The sequence below is a fragment of the Pseudorasbora parva genome, chromosome 14 (assembly GCF_024679245.1).
Source record: "Pseudorasbora parva isolate DD20220531a chromosome 14, ASM2467924v1, whole genome shotgun sequence".
Taxonomy (NCBI): Eukaryota; Metazoa; Chordata; class Actinopteri; order Cypriniformes; family Gobionidae; genus Pseudorasbora; species Pseudorasbora parva.
Genome location: NC_090185.1, coordinates 29,090,408 through 29,108,038, shown reverse-complemented (window position 1 = coordinate 29,108,038; position 17,631 = coordinate 29,090,408). Strand labels below are relative to the sequence as shown.

The following is a 17,631-nucleotide window of genomic DNA, read 5'->3' as shown; positions in this document are numbered from 1 at the left end:
ATTTCTATCTCTGTTCTTTGTTCTTCTGAAGGGAAAAGGCATTTAATTCTTTTTCTGAAGTGAAATGTGATGAAACCGGCTATATAAGCACTATAAATACTACAGGTAATACAATGTAAACCCAGAGCACAGGCGATGATGTCCCCACATCTCCTCCTGATTCTTCTCCTCTGATTCCTTGATCGATTGATTTGTTTTTTTCTTCTGCTTTTGATTCTGCAACAAAATATCAAGTAAAGAAAAACGATATTACTGCACTGCGATAAAGACAACAGATCCGTCTATAATTCAGACTGGAACATTACTAATGAATGACAAATTTGTAATCATAAATTAAACTGCCAGTTTCACACACCGTTGATGCTCAGCTGTACAGTCGTCTCTTTATTTGAGGGTGTGATGGAACAGATGTATGTTCCTGCATCAGTGTCTTGAAGATTGACAAGTTTGAGAGAGAAGTTTCCTTCTTCATACTCCAATGGGAAAGTTTCAGTTCTGTTCTTGTATCGTTGGTCCTGTTCTGCTACTGACTCTTCACCCAGGACTATATCATATACAATCCCACTACCATTGTGTCTCCAGTGCACATTAATATCTTGAAGTTTAAGATCATGTTCGGTGGAAGAACACGGCAGGACAACAGAACCGCCAGAAACGGCCTCTACTGAGACCTGCGGGGACACTGAGAACAAGAGAAACTATAACTGTAAACACACAATCTGACATTTATTAATGTGGCATGAATTTACCTTTTTATTTTGTACTCACCTTCATTGATCAAGAATGAAAATACACAGATGAAGCAGCAACTGCAAACAGAAATAGAAGAAGAGCAACTTTGAACAATTGTACAAAGCTTGCATACCCAAACAATAATAAAAATCATAAGAAAATCTCAATAATCGTCCAAGAGTATCACGAAGACAGTAGCTCTAAACGTCATCTGTTTTAGTGAGCTCATTAAATGTGCTGACATTCTTGCATTTATTTCCCCATTATGCTAGCAACACCAAAATGTGCTTATTAATCTAAACATTTTATTAGAACATCAATATTTATTAGCTTATCCATTTGAGGACAGAATATTTCATTCAGATTAGGTTAGATTGTGTTTTCTTTGAGCTAGAGTTTAGGAAAGGTATGTACATGGCACTTGCTGTGAACGAAGCATAAATCATTGAATTCACTGTAAACTTACACTAACTATACTATTAAATAGCACAATAATGCTAAATGTTAATATTGCTAACAACTAAACCAAATAATAGCTACAGCAGATAAACCATGGAGAAAACTTATAATAATGAATTAACCAATTCATGTTTATTGTATTAACAAGACTTAAAATGTTTTGCTTTTCAGTTAACACGCAGAAGCCTGTTGCACAAAACTAGTATAAGGGATTAAACCAGGATGATGATCTTGTTATCTGTATGCTAAATTTAAGAACAGTAACAATAACTAAAGATAACTGTATATTAGCGGATAAATTGAGCCAGGATCATCAAGATTATTATCCCGGCTGAATCCCTTATAGTTTTGTGCAGTAGGTGGTCTCTGGCCGTCACTGCTGAGAAGTTCGACACGTATACAAACATTTCTTTCAGAATTCACATACCTTATCATCATTTTCGCCATACTATCAATGTTTTATTTGACTATATTAAATAGAAATATTTCAGATATTTTGTTTCAGATTTAGGTGAAAACTACTTCCGATTTCAGATCTTTCCGCTTCCCGAATAGAAAACGGTAGTCACGTGAACAAACGTGCATTACGTAGTCATTCTCATTTTTCAGGTCTTGAAGCAATAGCTCAACCAAAAATGGAAATTCTTCATAATTTCCTCGGCCTCATGTTGTTCCAAACCTGTACGAGTTTCTTTTTCGAGAAGATATTTTGAAGAATGTTGTTAATGTTAACCAAACAGTTGATGGTAGCCATTGACTTCCATTGTATTTTTTTTTCCTACTATGGAAGTCAATGAATACTCTCAACTGTTAGGTTACCAGCATTCTCCAAAATATCTTCTTTTGTGTTCAACTTGGGTAAATTATGTAAATAATGAATGATAAATGATGACAACATTTTGGTTGTATTGTACCTTTAATTTCATCAATAAAAAAACATTGACAAAAGCTTTTGGGCTAGTTCCACATGCAAAAATAAAAGAAAAAATACACACAAAAAAACCCATTTAAGTTAAATACCTTATTATTAAAAATAAGCTATAGTCGTCCTTCTGTCTGATGTGACGTTTGATCATATAATTGAAATGAACAGCAGTGAAATAATAAATGGACTCAGACTTACATGAGGATGAGACTGAAGCTTCTTTCTTAAAGTCCTTAAAGTTCAAAGCATTGTATTATGGATCCTCATCCTTAAGTAAAACTTTGGACTCAATCCAGGAAGATCCTCCTCATAGTTATCATCCTGACAGACTGAACAAGTTCTGAGAGACTCAGTGCTGATATTCACTGATGTCTGGTGGGAGGAGAGATTAGTTGTCAGACTAGATGAGCGGGTAAGTGGGCAAGTACAGTTGTATGTTTTTATTATAACTAGTAACATCTTCATTCATATCAACAGAGAAAGTTTAAGAGAGAGAAAGCAAATATCCCAAACTCACAGCTTGTTTATAGATAAATCAGCATGGAGGTTCAGTTCAAGTTGCTTGTTTTAATTCAGAACTTTATGAATTCATTGACACATGAACATTTGTTTCGCTGTTTACGTCTATTCCGTTGCTGATCCAGATCAATTGGCTTTACTGGCCTGGTAAAATTATCAAAGCTTACAGACATACACATTTACACAAACAAAACGTGGGTTGGTGTCATCATTGCACAATGATTTGTTTCATTAAAAAAAAACTTCTTCTTTTTTTTTTCGTGTTCATGTAAACGTGTTGATTGTACAGTTTGTGTTCCTGTTGAACAGGTTTTAACGTTGTCATGACAGGACGTAACAAACCCGAATGTCATGTTTGTATTTCTCAATATTTCTGTTTGTACTCTTTTGCATCATATTATAGCATGTTGTATTGTGTTTTTGTAGTATGTGGACAAAAATGCTTTTGATGTTTATTGTACACAGTATACTGTTTCAGAAATACCGAAGGATTAAGTTTAATTTGAATTATGGGGTTTGACCTGATGCCCATATCTAATGCATTTCTTATACTACGGAGTGGAGTTAATGTGTAAACTCCCAGCTGGATGTTTGTCATATACACATGTGAGATGAGATGAGTGTTCATGATATCAATATAAGCAACAGTTGTAAAAGTTAAGGTTCCTGAGTTTGATAACAGCAAATTTGCTCTAAGCAATAAAACCTGCTACCCTAACGAGAGATGCTTAACAGCATCTCCTAAACCTAAAGGGATAGTTCACCCAAAAAGGACAACTTGGAAAACACATTTTTGAATCTGTCATTCACTGCCATTATAATGGTTGGTCATTTTGACTGTTTTAAAATTTTGTAATGTAATGACTTTGTTGAAATTAAACCCATATAGTACCCTGACATTTCCTAACTGCTTTTGTTCTAATATTGTTCTTCAGACGCACTCTGTCAGTTTAAATCTAGTCTAATAACACATCTCTTTACCATGGCATACACATAGAAAACACATTTTTTTATAATACAAATCAGTTAAATGATTGTTAGGCTGCATTAACTAGGTCTGGCGGAACCAGAGGTGGGTAGAGTAAGCTAAAATCTGTACTCAAGTAAAACTAAAGTAACAATCGTAATAGTTACTTTTAGTAACTTGTTCATACTTTAACATACTTTGTTCTTATATTTTTTTCTTACGTATATGCATTCTTTAGGTAGGAAAAAAATACAAACCTGTTTTTATTTGTATGTATTTTCTACACTTCAGACAGGTGTCTGTCCAGATTTGAGTATAAATGCAAGAAGTCACAGATTAGGCTATTCAATTTGTTTTGTTTTGTGAAAAAAGGATATGTAAATGTGCAGATGTGAACGTTTGTACGTTGTCGTGTGTTGTTTGGAGGAAATGATTTGTCATTACTTGCACAAGAGCACATGTGAGGAAATCACTCAGATGGTGTGTGAAATAGTATTACAATTACAATATTATATTAAATATATTAAAGGTGTCATGAACTGGCTATTTTTTATACTGTTGTCTGAAGTCAACTTATGATGTTCGCATGGTTTTTACATTTAAAAACATCCTAAGTAAAAAGTAATAGGCTATTTTCTACACTGGTTTTGAGGCTCTCTCCTGAACGCTGGGTTTTGATGGGCGTGCCGCACTGGAGACATGGAAGTAAACGGCCATTGCTAGGATTGGATAAGATTTGCATATTTAATGAGCTTCATCTCTCCTGTCAGTTCATTGGAGGGATTGTTTTGAAAGCGGTATCATGAGAAATCCTAGCCTAGAAATCTAGACGCACCCTAGCGGCAGCAAATTTAATTTGCCCGCGAGTGCCGTCTAGCAACTCTCAATTCCTATCTGAGCTGTATTCCTCAGGATCTGGACGGCCCAATCACATCATGTATAGAGTTGGCGGGCGGGGCCATAATGACGACGGCCGAGTTGTGTTTGCGTGCTTCTAGTAAACACAGAAACTGGCAAACGGCGGTCTTTCGAATCAGCTTTGACCGCGACTCTGGAAGACTTGGAGTTAAGCTTTTCTCTGAGAAAAGAACAAAGAACGGCACTGAAGTCATTCTTAAAAAGGGAAGATGTGTTCGGAGTTTTGCCGACCGGATACGGTGAATGTTTAATCATTCAGCGAGCTCCCCTTCACCGTCGTTGCTCTGGTTGGTGTAGCGCTATCCTATCGCGTGCAGAGGGAGTTTGAAAGACAACCGTTTATCCCGCCCCTCGGATTGAGCCCTGTCTATGGTGAGTTTCCAGACCAAACATCTTGATGTGGGTCTGGCTTGTCAGGCTAGAGAAATCCTGTCCCCCTGTGAAATAGTGTCCGCTTAGGACCCAACATGGTGGCTGTTTTAAATGCCTGATCAAAAGCTGTCATAAATGGTTCGGGACAAGCAATTGTCTAAAAATAAACTATGAATTCGTTTTCATATAAGTACACACAAATTTAATTTATTTGCAATATATAATTGCTATAAAGGGAGCAAAAACATGCCTAACATATTTTAAATCATTTAAATTGATTAAGTAATAATACCAATGCAAAAATCATAGCATAGTAATGTACCTTTGATGTAAATAATAATTAATAAAAAAAACAATAATATACAGAACATGTGCACAAAATAAATTTTTTATTTTATTGTATAAACATTAAAGTGGGGCTAGAACTTAAGATGTAGGGTAAGTGCATCCGTGGTGTATAAACTAAGCAAATTGGGTAGCTGTATGCTATGCTAGAACATACGCTAACTGAAAAAACATTAAGAATAAGATATCCTTGATTTCACAACCTATAGCTTCGGTTATATACAGAACACATGATTTGCAAGACGTTTAAGACAACTTTAAAAAATATATATATATTTTAACACAATTTAAACAACAAAAATCAAGTAATCAAATTGTAATCAGGCTCTGAACAGATTACCAATTTAAAGTTCTTTCAGCCAATGTAGAATTGCTGTTCGGTCCTAAGTGGACACTATTTCACAGGAGGACAGGATTTCTCATGACAGTGGCAACCGGAATAATTCTGTGACTGGGCTTTCAAAACTTACTTATCAAACAAACACAATGATTTTTCTCTCCTCCACCCGCTAATTTTTTTTTTTTATTACTTGGCCCACCCAATCGGTGGATAAGTGCAAACCGCACACTCTTTAAATATCAAGGCAAGTGAGTGAACAACGCAGATCAAGAAATGAATGTTATTTCACTACACACAAATTCACCGGCCTCCCAATGTGCTTCAGTTTTGGTTGCCTGTCTGGAAAACACATAGCCCTGGGACGTTGGGGTTTGCGAACCCCCTGGCCCATAACATTACTTGTCCGATCTGATCTGTTCTGATCCCGAATCGCAATGAATCAACAGATAAGGGATTCTTCAGCCTGTGACAGCATGCTAAGGTATGTTCAGTTAGACATGTCCAGTTAGACATAATCAAAACGATCTGTAACAATGGAATACTATCCCAAACCATGTGTTGATCTTTGTCTTGTTTACAAACGATTATCTTGCTATCTTTCTATGTACCTATTTCAAGGAATTCCTCACCACACCTAACCTGCTTTCTGTTTCGACTTGTCTTCTCAGGACTCCCAGGACCAGGCTCTGTACTGTGGGAGATCAGCTTTCTGCTCAACAGCCCCTGGTCTGTGGAATGCTCTCCCTGACCACTTGCGGATCCCACAGACAGTAGATGATTTTAAACTTGGCCTTAAAGGTGCCCTAGAATGAGTTGAAACAATATGTTAAATTGTTCTCTAATATCTACACATAGGGTATGTGGCTTATTTAAGGGCAAAATTGGTCCAGATACAGTTTTACAGGTCCATTTACAACCCTAGAAATTGTCCCTAGGATGTAAAGCTCTGTTTTTGCCTTATTTGGAAGAGTCATGAATATTAATGTTGAGCTCTGCTCTGATTGGCTTATTTCAAATGGAGATTGATCAAATGCAGCTTACTTGTTTATTGGTGTTTTCACATCATCCTTGCATGCATATGGTTGCCAGATTGGATTAGGTAAAACACCAGATACGTGTTATTTTCACATAAAAATTCTGATTGGGGATTTGAATTACTGAAATCTGGCAACTGCAAGCACGAGAACACTCTTCTTTCCCTCAGACAGAACCAAAACCAGTGAAGCTCGGAAAATACTCTGCAAAAACAAAGACATTTTTTTAATTTGTTAAAAAAAGAAAAAGAAAAAAAAAAGCACGAGATTTACATAAGAAGTAGGAGGCAATGGTGTTTGAGACTCACAGTATGTGATGTCCATGTACTGAGCCCTTTTTATGGCAAGGTTAATTACATTTTTCATTCTAGGGCACCTTTAAAACCCACCTTTTAAGTAGAGATTTTGGTTGATTTGTTACTTCTCAATTATTTTTGTTTCAGTGTAAATTTTATTTTATTATTATTATTATTATTATTATTATTGTTGTTGTTGTTAAATCTGTAGCACTTGGAGATTTTGTTCAATATAAAGTGCATTACAAATAAAATGTATTATTATTATTATCTTCTGCATGTTTAATGCTTGTTTAGCTCCACGAGTCGTTGGGCGGGACTACAGAAGCAGGCGTACACATTTATCTGTAGAGGCGGTGTTTCTAGCTTCTATTACCTCATTGATTTGAGAGCCTTGTTTTCTTGGTCTGGTGTCTATAAAAGCTTTTCTTTTACTAACAAGGAATTTTTCAGCTCAGAAACATACAGGATATTCTTATATTACCAAGACCTTTTATATATCAAAGGCTCAATGGAAAGCTGATTTCTCAATTCATCACCCCTTTAAAAAGTATTACAAGGTGCCCATAAAATTGCCCATAGTTACCAAATTACCATTAATAGTGTTCAAATATAGGCATCATTGTGACACTTACCGCTACATGTTTTTTCAGGTTGGAGCTGGAATTCTTGTATGCTGAGATGTCAGTTTGTTTTGGTGCACACAGCATGCATCACATTATGACATCTTGGAGGAAAACATAGACTGAACTTGAGGCCACGGGTAATCTGCCTCCTGTAGCTCACACACATCTTCCTCTGCTTCGGCCATCATCTTCTGAATACACGCACGCTAATTATAAGTCGGTGATGCATAGCCACCTCTCGCGAAGAAGCCTCTCCAATGTTTCACGAGACTTGCAAACAAGTCATTAACTTAAAAATGTATTATTACCATCTGACAGTAGCGGAGGAATGCAGCCGAATGTAAAAACAAAGTAAGAGTACAGTTTTTTTATTGGTAAAAACTGTTGGTAGCCATGTATGAATGCATATTTTTCATTTAACTGAACTTTGGACTGATGGTGATGCTTAAGATATTGTTGGTGTTTCTATAAAAATAAGATAATAGTAACATAATAATAAGATAATAATACTAATAATAATACAATATACAAAGCACTAAGGATTGATGAGCTGCTGCGTTCATGAATATTAATCACGTTGACAGCATTCGCTCAAATTGACTTGCTGAAATCAAAACAGGGACAGGAAAAGTGCCAGCCAATGAGATTGCAGTTTGCGCATTAGTTCTGCCTTCTACCGGGAAAAAAACAGCATGTCTTCTGCTTGTTCTTAAAAGCTGAATAATTCTAAATTAACTCAGGTATTTTGACAGGAAAATACAACAAAGAAAATTGTTAAAGGGTTCACCCAAAAAAAGAAATTTCTTTCATTAATGACTCACCCCAATGTCGTTCCACACCCGTAAGACCTCCGTTCATCTTCAGAACACAGTTTAAGATATTTTAGATTTAGTCTAAGGGCTTTCTGTCCTTTGAATGTAAGTGAATGCCCACTTGCTGTCCACGTCCAGAAGGAAATGAAAACATCATCAAAGTAGTCCATATGTGACATCAGTTAGTTAGTTAGACTCTTTTGAAGCGTCGACAATACATTTTGGTCTAAAATTAACAAAAAAATACAACTTTATTCAGCATTGTCTTCTCTTCTGCATTTGTTTTCAAACTTCAAATAAAGAATCAAACGGTTGTGAATCACCAGATTGATTTATGATTCATATCGCCAATGTCACGTGACCTTCAGCACAGTGGCGAGGCCAGAAATGTTTAACTGAGTGGACCTTGGTGGAATAGGGTGGACCTCAATGACTACTCTCAAATTACACAAATTTAACAATATGGGACAAAATCACTTGACAGTAAATATAAGCTATATATGATTTCTTTTTTGCCAACAAATTCATATAATTCATATATACAAAATTAATTTATAACAAGCAGCTATTGCAAGGAAGACAAATATAGATGTGCTGCTATATGACCACTGTGACAAGACATCAGTGTTCAGTAATTGGGTTCATTTTAAAATGGAATAACCAGTTCTTGTCAACTAATGCAACTCAGTATAACTGTTGTCAAACATGTATTTGCAGCTTAACCTGTGAGAATTTCGTCTTGTGTTATGCACCGTGGCCCGTGTTAAAAGTTTATTTCACTAGCAGACGTAAACTCATCTTCCCATCCCCTCAACAATACGTGATTGGCTAAACATTACTACTAAGCTTATTGATTGGCTGTTGCAATAAGGCAGTTATATGAAAATGTTTTCGCTCTACAGTAATTATTTTTTAAGGGCTGTCAATCGATTAAAATATTTAATCGCTATTAAATCGCATGATTGTCATGAGTTAACTCGCGATTAATCACAATTTAATCACACATTTTTAGCAATTGTAAATCTAAAATTAAGTTTTTCTAATCAACATGAGTATGGACAAATATGCATGCTTTATGCAAATGTACATTTATTATTAGTGAAACCATACTTATTTAATAATAATAAATACAGCATGAAGATTAGACATATCAAAGGTCATAGATGTTTATCTAAGAAATTGTTCATGTCTCTTAAGCCTAAACTTTAAAATTAAGTGTAAGTAGTGATTTCTCTCATTTTAAGAATTTAAAGGGAGTTTTTACACTGGCAGTTTAATTCAGAGCAGGGCACAGTTCGTATGAAAAATTGGTAATGTGTACCAGTGAGCGCACCAGAACCACACCACACCCGGAGGAGGTCCACATTCAACGAGTAGGAATATAGTGCGGCCCCTTTAAGAGACGCGCGCTCCCTGTTGAACTGGCGGTATTTTGCGTGTGCGCGCCGAACTGGGGACAGTGTGAAGAACATGGACTCGGGAGCGCGCTTGTTCAGGAAAGTAACCTGTGCATTCGTTTTAGCCGATTGTAATGTATTTAGTTCAATAAAACAGGTGTTCTGTAATCGGTGATAATGATTTACCTCAGACATGAGCGAGAGTGAGCTGCAGTGCATCGCGCTCAGACTGCAGAGAATGTGCTCAGTGAAAAAAACGCACTTTTCTTTCTGAAGTCTAATAAAAGTTAAACAAAAAAGGTGGTAGCTTAGGCTATGTGGTAGCTTATGTAGGCAATAACTGCACTTTTGGCTTAGAATATTAATGTCAACCCTTTTCTTTCCCTATTAATGTTTGCTGCTGCATCCTTTGCGTCTGACTGCTCTCACTTTTTCCAACTACGGGCTATGCCACAGATCAAACAGAAAATGCGCGTTGCGTTAATAAATTTAGTGCTGTTAAAATGAATTTGCGTTAACGCGTTATTAACATATTTGACAGCCCTATTTTTTTAATGAAACTTTTTGTACGTGTTTAAGTGATTTGTGTTGTCACATAGGCATATTCGTTCTGCTATCCCAATGTTTTTTTTTTTTTTTTTTTTTTTTGTCTGTTCTGATTGGGTGGGCCAGCCGTCAATCTGAGTGGGCCAGTGCCACCCTGGCCCTTATGTAGCCTCGCCCCTGCTTCAGCAGTTTGCCAGTTTGACACACGATTCGAATCTTGAATCATGACCATTTGATTCTTTATTTGAGGAACACGGAAGAGAAGACAATGCTGAATAAAGTCGTATTTTTTTTATCTTTTTTTGGACCAAAATGTATTGTCGACGCTTCAAAAGAGTCTAACTAACCAACTGATGTCACATATGGACTACTTTGATGATGTTTTCATTACATTCAAAGGACAGAAAGCCCTCGGACTAAATCTAAAATATCTTAAACTGTGTTCTGAATATGAACTGAGGTCTTACGGGTGTGGAACGACATTAGGGTGAGTCATTAATGAAAGAAATGTCATTTTTGGGTGAACTAACCCTAACATGTAAGACTCTCTCGTTTGTGAGAAACGCGATCAGCTAGTGATGGCGAGTTGTGCGCCTTCACAATATACACTAATGGTACGTGGTCAGATGAGCTGAGAATCTCTCACGCGCTCATTGAGAGTGTTCAGCGGTGAAAACATAACTATGCTAAACTTATTCTTAGCTTCTAACACACACACACACACTTGTGAGTAAAATCTAAGAATATATTAGCCAATGATGGATATTATTTAGTTGCCCAGAATGAACACGCAGGCAAATTAGAGAAACAAATCAATAATTCCTTTTTTTAAGCAACCAGGAATCTGTGCAGTACACACAAATGCTAGCCTAGAAATCTAGACTCACTCTAGCGGCAGCAAATCGAATCTGCCCGCGAGTGCCGTCTAGCAACTCTCAATAGCCTTCTGAGCTGTATTCGCCTAACTCTTGCCGGGCCAATCACATCGTGTATAGAGTCGGCGGGTGGGGCCATAATGACGACGGCCGAGTTGCGTTTGCGTGCTTCTAGTAAACACAGAAACTGGCGAACGGCAGTCTTTCGAATCAGCTTTGACCGCGACTCTGGAAGACTTGGAGTTAAGAACAGCACTGAAGTCAATCTTAAAAAGGGAAGATTTGTTCGGAGTTTTGCTGACCTGATATGGCGAATGTTTAATCTATCAACAAGCATTGCTCTTCACCTTCATTGCTCTGGTTGGTTGTAGCGCTATCCTATCGCGTGCAGAGGGAGTTTGAAAGACAACCGTTTATCCCGCCCCTCGGATTGAGCCCTGTCTATGGTGAGTTTCCAGACCAAACATCTTGATGTGGCTTGTCAGGCTACACAAATGCAAGTCGTGACTTAAATTCAGTTTATCGTCCCTGATCAAGCACAGGGCATGAAAGCAAAGTTTCCAGTTACATCGTGAGATGCAGAGAAACTGAAAGACAGAGATAAAGATCTACAAACACAAGGGATATAGTCTGGGTATTCCATTTGCCTTTGCATGTATTTGCCTAATTTTGTCTAATAATAGCACCAACAGATGCAGCAAAATGTCCTGCAATATACACCTTTTACAAAATAAACAATATATGTCCTTGATTATAATATGCATACTAATATACTATAAACTATATACTAATTGGCCTAAATAAAAGAACTGGCTTAGGTATATATATATATATATTGACAAAAGTTTTGTGACATGACTTTAAATTCTTAATCCCTGGCCTAGGGTTTAATATTGAGTTGGCCTATACTTTGCAGCTATAACAGCTTCAAATCTTCTGGAAAGGCTTTCCACAAGGTTTATGAGTGTGTTTATGGGAAACGTTAGGAGCATGAAATTGTCCAAAATGTCTTGGTAAGCTGAAGCATTAAGTTTTCCTCTCACTGGATCTAAGGGCCCAAGCCCAACCCCTGAAAAACAACCCCACACCATAATTTTACACTTGACCCAATGCAGTCAGGCAAGTACTCATCCACTGGATTGCCAGACAAAAGGGTGACCAACACAATATTAGGAATTAAAGGGGGGGTGAAACACTCAGTTTCAGTCAGTGTCATGTCAATCTTGAGTACCTATAGAGTAGCATTGCATCCTGCATATCTCCGAAAAGTCTTTATTTTTTTAATAATTATATAAGAAAGATGCGCTGTTCCGAGTCTTTCCGAAAAAAGCCGAGCGGGTGGGGGCGTATCGTGTGAGCGGAGCTAAATAATGACGTGTGCTTGCTGCTGCTATGTTGAGTCGAGTGCGTCGTAAAGCTGTGTCAACAGCGGGAAAAAAACTTTATTCAAAATAAAAATATGGCTTTTAATCAGATACAGCCATACATCTATGATCCGGAATCAGACCCAGAGGCTGCAGTTGAACAGGAGCAGCAGCAAAAACGACTAGAGCAGGACGTCTCTATGTGGTAAGTTACAAGTTATACACTAACTATATAATATGCTTAGCGACTTGTGTTATTTACATATTTATACTTGAATTATATCGTCATATTTTTGTCTTTGAAGGTGTACATGTGGGAAGTGCAGCTGTGCACGTGTGTTTGTGTGTTTACGCGTGGTTTGTGTAGACAGTAAGCGGACTAAAAAAAACACAGACATTTGAAGCAGTCTCACTCACCCTTCTAACGTTGGGACTGCTCCATCATTCAGCATTAGGCGATTGGGAAAATCCGGCGTCGAGCTGGGCCTTGTTTATGAAACAGTCGGCACCGAAATGCAGCGAACAGATATAAACATTCGCGCAACTCAGTTGCTGATCCGGAAAAGCAAATTACATCCACTGTTGCCTTAACGCGGGGTTTTGGCGAATCTGTGCAGGACTGTCTTGGTCTGGCAACCAAAAACGCACTTTTTTGGTGACATTGTTATGTGCACATCACCTGTTCAGTGCATCCTACAAGCATAGACAGTAAAAGAAATGGACGGAGGGATCCCATTGCCTTCTACGGCTTAAAGTGATGTCAGTATAGGAGCACTCACTTCCTGATGGCTGAGCGAACTGCGCAGGCTCAGACTGAGCTTGACGACGTAGATGTGACGTGAGCCTCCTGTCTGACAGCTGTAGGTCTTCTAGTAGATGTGGAAAGTGAAAGCTGAATCACGATGTTTAAATATTTTCTCCCGTTGCTTTTGGCTCACTACGGGCTTCTCCCCATTCTTCCCCTTTGACTTTATCAGACTTTATGTCTCCACGTCCCCCCGGCTGTCTCATAGACAGTAAAAGATTGCCTGCGAGCGTCTCCTCAGGTCTATACGGTAATTTCTCAACTGTGCGACAGAGTCGCGTTGGTTATGACGCAATAGTTAGCCTATTTTTACAAAAACAGCTTCTACGGGGCGATAGTGTAAGATACAAGGTAATGGAGCCTTTTATGCATTGTCGTGTTTCTTTAGAAATAAACAATGGACAAAAGGAGTCTTTAAACGCCTCTGATGTAAAGTTATTCTCTGTCAAAGTGACTCAAAAATGAATGGGAGTCAATGGGATGCTAACAGCAGGTGATGGCTTGGTTAGCAATGGCAGCCCCTAGGGGTGGAACGCTTTCCGAGCGCTAGATTACCCCCTTGCCTACAAGCCAGCGCTTTGATGGGCGTAGCCTGTTACTTTCGCTCTCTCCCTCTCTCTCTCTCACGCGCTTCCGGTAGAATTGTCCGTAAGGCCCATACAAGGAAATTCCGCCCCCATTAACGTCAAAGGGGACGCATGATCTCAAAAAACTTGCCGAAACTTATGACTAACCGGAAGTAGTATTTTTGACAAAGAAATACTCCCATCAAACGTCCACCTTAACTTTTGAAACTTTGTCTATGTTTAGTATGGGATTCCAAGTCTTTAACAGTGTAAAAAGATCAGTATGCATGAAACAGCATTTCACCCCCCCCCCCCCCCCCCCCCCTTTAAAGATTTGCTTGTATTTAACTAGCAGTCTGGAACCTTTATCTTTGTAACTTTTTACATTATTGGGTAACAAACATTAAACAAAACAAAACGTTGCTGTAATATTAACACTGGATGATGTGGTCATTTTAGTTTGTACCATTAAATCTCCTCTACTAAAGTCACACCGTTTGTATTTATTGCACTGGCTTCAAGACAGATAAAGTCAGCATGACTTCAAATTGACCATTTCTTGTTTTTTAATAGAATATTGCAGTATTTATTATACATATTTATCATGGACACCCTTTTTAAAATTCATGTTTCCTTATGATCTTTAATCAAAATATCTTCCTTAAATATACATTATCTGTGCAGTTCTTTGTCACAAATGCAGCTTACATAATGTGGAAGAGACCTCCTGGAGAAACTAGGATCCTGCTGGTAGAGGTGTTAGTGAGGCCAGCAGGGGGCGCTCACCCTCTAGTCTGTGTGGGTCCTAATGCCCTAGTATAGTGATGTGGACACTGTACTGTCAAAGAGCACTGTCCTTCAGATGAGATGTTAAACTGAGGTCCGAATCTCTGTGGTCATTAAAAATCTCATGGCACTCCTCGTAAAGTAGGGGTGTAACCCAAGTGCCCTGGCCAAATTCCTTCCAAATTCCCTCCATTGGCCCGCTCTATCACTCTCTCTCATCTACACCTACCTTTAACATGGTACAGTATATTTGGACATTGGTGAAGTCCATGTGTATCAGAGCTCCTCTGCTACCCTCTACTGGTTATTCACGATAGTTCAGAGTGGTGTATCTCAATGATAAAGAAAACAGTGGGAAATATTTTAGCTTTAAAAACAATCATTAAACTTTTGGTAACACTTTATTTTAATGTGTCCCTGGGCCCTGTTATGTTACATGTATTCACTATATTCACTATATTAGTATAAATAAATGCATGCACCTAAACCAAAACCAAAGCCTCATCCTAACCATAACACCATAGTAAGTACATGTACTTAATTAATATTACTCAGTACTTAAATGTATGATTACACATTAAAAAATAAAGTGTAACCAAACATGTAATAATAATATTAGAGGCACCGTACACATTATTGTGAACGTTTTGATGTTTTTATCCTGAACAGCTTTGGATTCTTAATTTAAATGGGTCATGAACAGCATTTTTTTGTTGTTTTTCCTGGGGTGCACTTATAATGTTAGTATGATTTTTCAAATGGTCTTCCAAAAAAAATTCGACTCTATAGGTCTTTTTTCAAGCACCTTATTACGACCTATGTTTACGGTTTAAAGTCATGCGCCCTCTAGCTGTAGTAAAAATAATGACAGTGTTGTGTTACATCTGACGTCATGAAATGACATATGACTGTTGTTACAAAATCAAAATGCATGTTCATTTTATTGCAATGTGTGGACTTTTAACCACCATTTGTCATATTTCCATTTAGCAAAAGTATTTATTATTTTAATTTACAACTACACTTAACCTACCCAGTGATTTAAAGTGCATACACACTTTATGAGCACGTGTTCCCTGGGATCCAACTCACGATCGCATGATCACATGTTGTTGTTGTATAGTGCAATGCTTTACCAACTGAGCTATGCAAAAGCTGAAAAAAATGTGCAGATAAAAGGGAAAAATGCTTTAAAATGAAAGTGTCCTGCTGTCAATATGAGCACAACTTTAGAAAACGCTCCTATACGTCGCATTTCATGAATTTAAATATTGTCGATAGAGGTGAAACTTTAGTAAACACTGTGTCGTATTTCAATGAAGTGACAAACGACCTATATAGGAGTATTGGTTGGAGGACATGTTGTGATTTTTACCTGAATAAATCTGAATTTAGAAATAAAAGCCATTTTTCCTTCCCTGATTTTGGCCATCTGAATGTTCTGTTTGACGGTGCGTTTCTTCTGTGATTGGCTAACGTCTATGGAAATAGCTAAGTATTACAAGCGGAATTCTCTTGAAAACTTTAAGCACATTTTTACTATGACAGTTCTCAAGGTTTACTAATTGTGAAAGGTGTTGACTAAATAGCATATTTAGATTGTAGCATGAAAAGCTGCACCGATGAGCATTCAAGCCGATCACAGACATGCTGAGCGCACGCATGCAGTGATCTTGTCATTGCAACTCGATTTCTACACACTAAGGAATGCCTTCATCATAACAGTGCAATCACAATGTAAATAAGATATTTGCCGATTTTAACGGGAGTTTTAGCGAAAGTACATAACACACAACATTGTTTGATTGACAGCTCCTATTCTGGGGGCCATGACATGAGATTGAATTGCAGTATATACCTATATTGAGACCACAGCAATTTTTTTCTTAAATCAGCATCTCTAAAAGTATTAAAGCCATTCCATTCCAATGTCTGTTGAATTCCAACCCAGGCACACCTCATTCTACTGAACGAGGTGCTGATTAGGTGACCTGAACCAAATCTTATTTAATAAGGAAAAGTATAAATAAACACTTATGTGGTCATCACTATCCTCTTGCAGTATAAACAATTGGATGGCAAAAACATTGCTAGTAGTTCCTCAAAACTAATTGGAATCAAAAATAAGTATTGACCATGCCAAAAAAGTTGAAAAGGAAAGTTTTGAGTGAGGAAAAGAAGGGTTCAATCCTGGCTTTACTGGCAGAGGGATACAGTGAGTGCCGGGTTGCTTCCATCCTTTAAACTTCAAAGGACGGCGGTTCGTAAGAACAAGGTCAAGCAGCAGACATTGGGGACAACAAAGCTTCAGACCGGCAGAGGGCGAAAACGACTCTCCATTGACCGGAATGACCGCCAACTGATTCTAATGTCACTCAACAACCATAGGATGACCTCAAGTGACCTACAAAAAGAATGGCAAAAAGCTGCTGGGGTGAAGTGCACAGCGAGGATGGTTCGAACAAGGCTCCTAGGGGCAGGACTGTAGTCGTGCAAAGCTAGAAAAAAGCCCTTCATCAATGATAAGCAAAGAAGAGCCAGACTGAGGTTTGCAAGAGACTATAAGGATTGGACTGTAGAGGACTGGAGTTAGGTCATCTTCTCTGATAAGCCCAATTTCAGCTTTGTCCACCACCTGGTGATCTGATGGTTAGAAGGAGGCCTGGAGAGGCCTACAAGCCACAGTGTCTCGCACCCACTGTGAAATTTGGTGGAGGATCGGTGATGATATGGGGGTGCTTCAGCAAGGCTGGAATCAGGCAGATTTGTCTTTGTGAAGGACGCATAAATCAAATCACATACAAGGTTGTCCTGGAAGAAAACTTGCTTCCTTCTGCTCTGACAATGTCCCCCAACTCCGAGGACTGTTTTTTCCAGCAGGACAATGCTCCATGCGACACAACCAGGTCAATCAAGGTGTATAGAGGACCACCAGATCAAGACCCTG

At 38.1% G+C, this 17,631-nt stretch overlaps 1 protein-coding gene and 1 long non-coding RNA gene across 2 annotated transcripts in view; both read right to left on the bottom strand.

The window, feature by feature from the left end:
- LOC137040512 (sodium channel subunit beta-4-like) overlaps nucleotides 1-17,631 on the bottom strand; it is a 503,850-nt gene that overhangs the window by 201,224 nt on the left and 284,995 nt on the right. The window lies entirely within an intron of this gene.
- On the bottom strand, nucleotides 569-2,541 carry LOC137040511 (uncharacterized). The gene is made up of 3 exons (XR_010897911.1): nucleotides 2,315-2,541; nucleotides 769-809; nucleotides 569-682 (listed from the first exon to the last, which is right to left on the bottom strand). It is a non-coding gene; the product is annotated as an uncharacterized lncRNA (long non-coding RNA).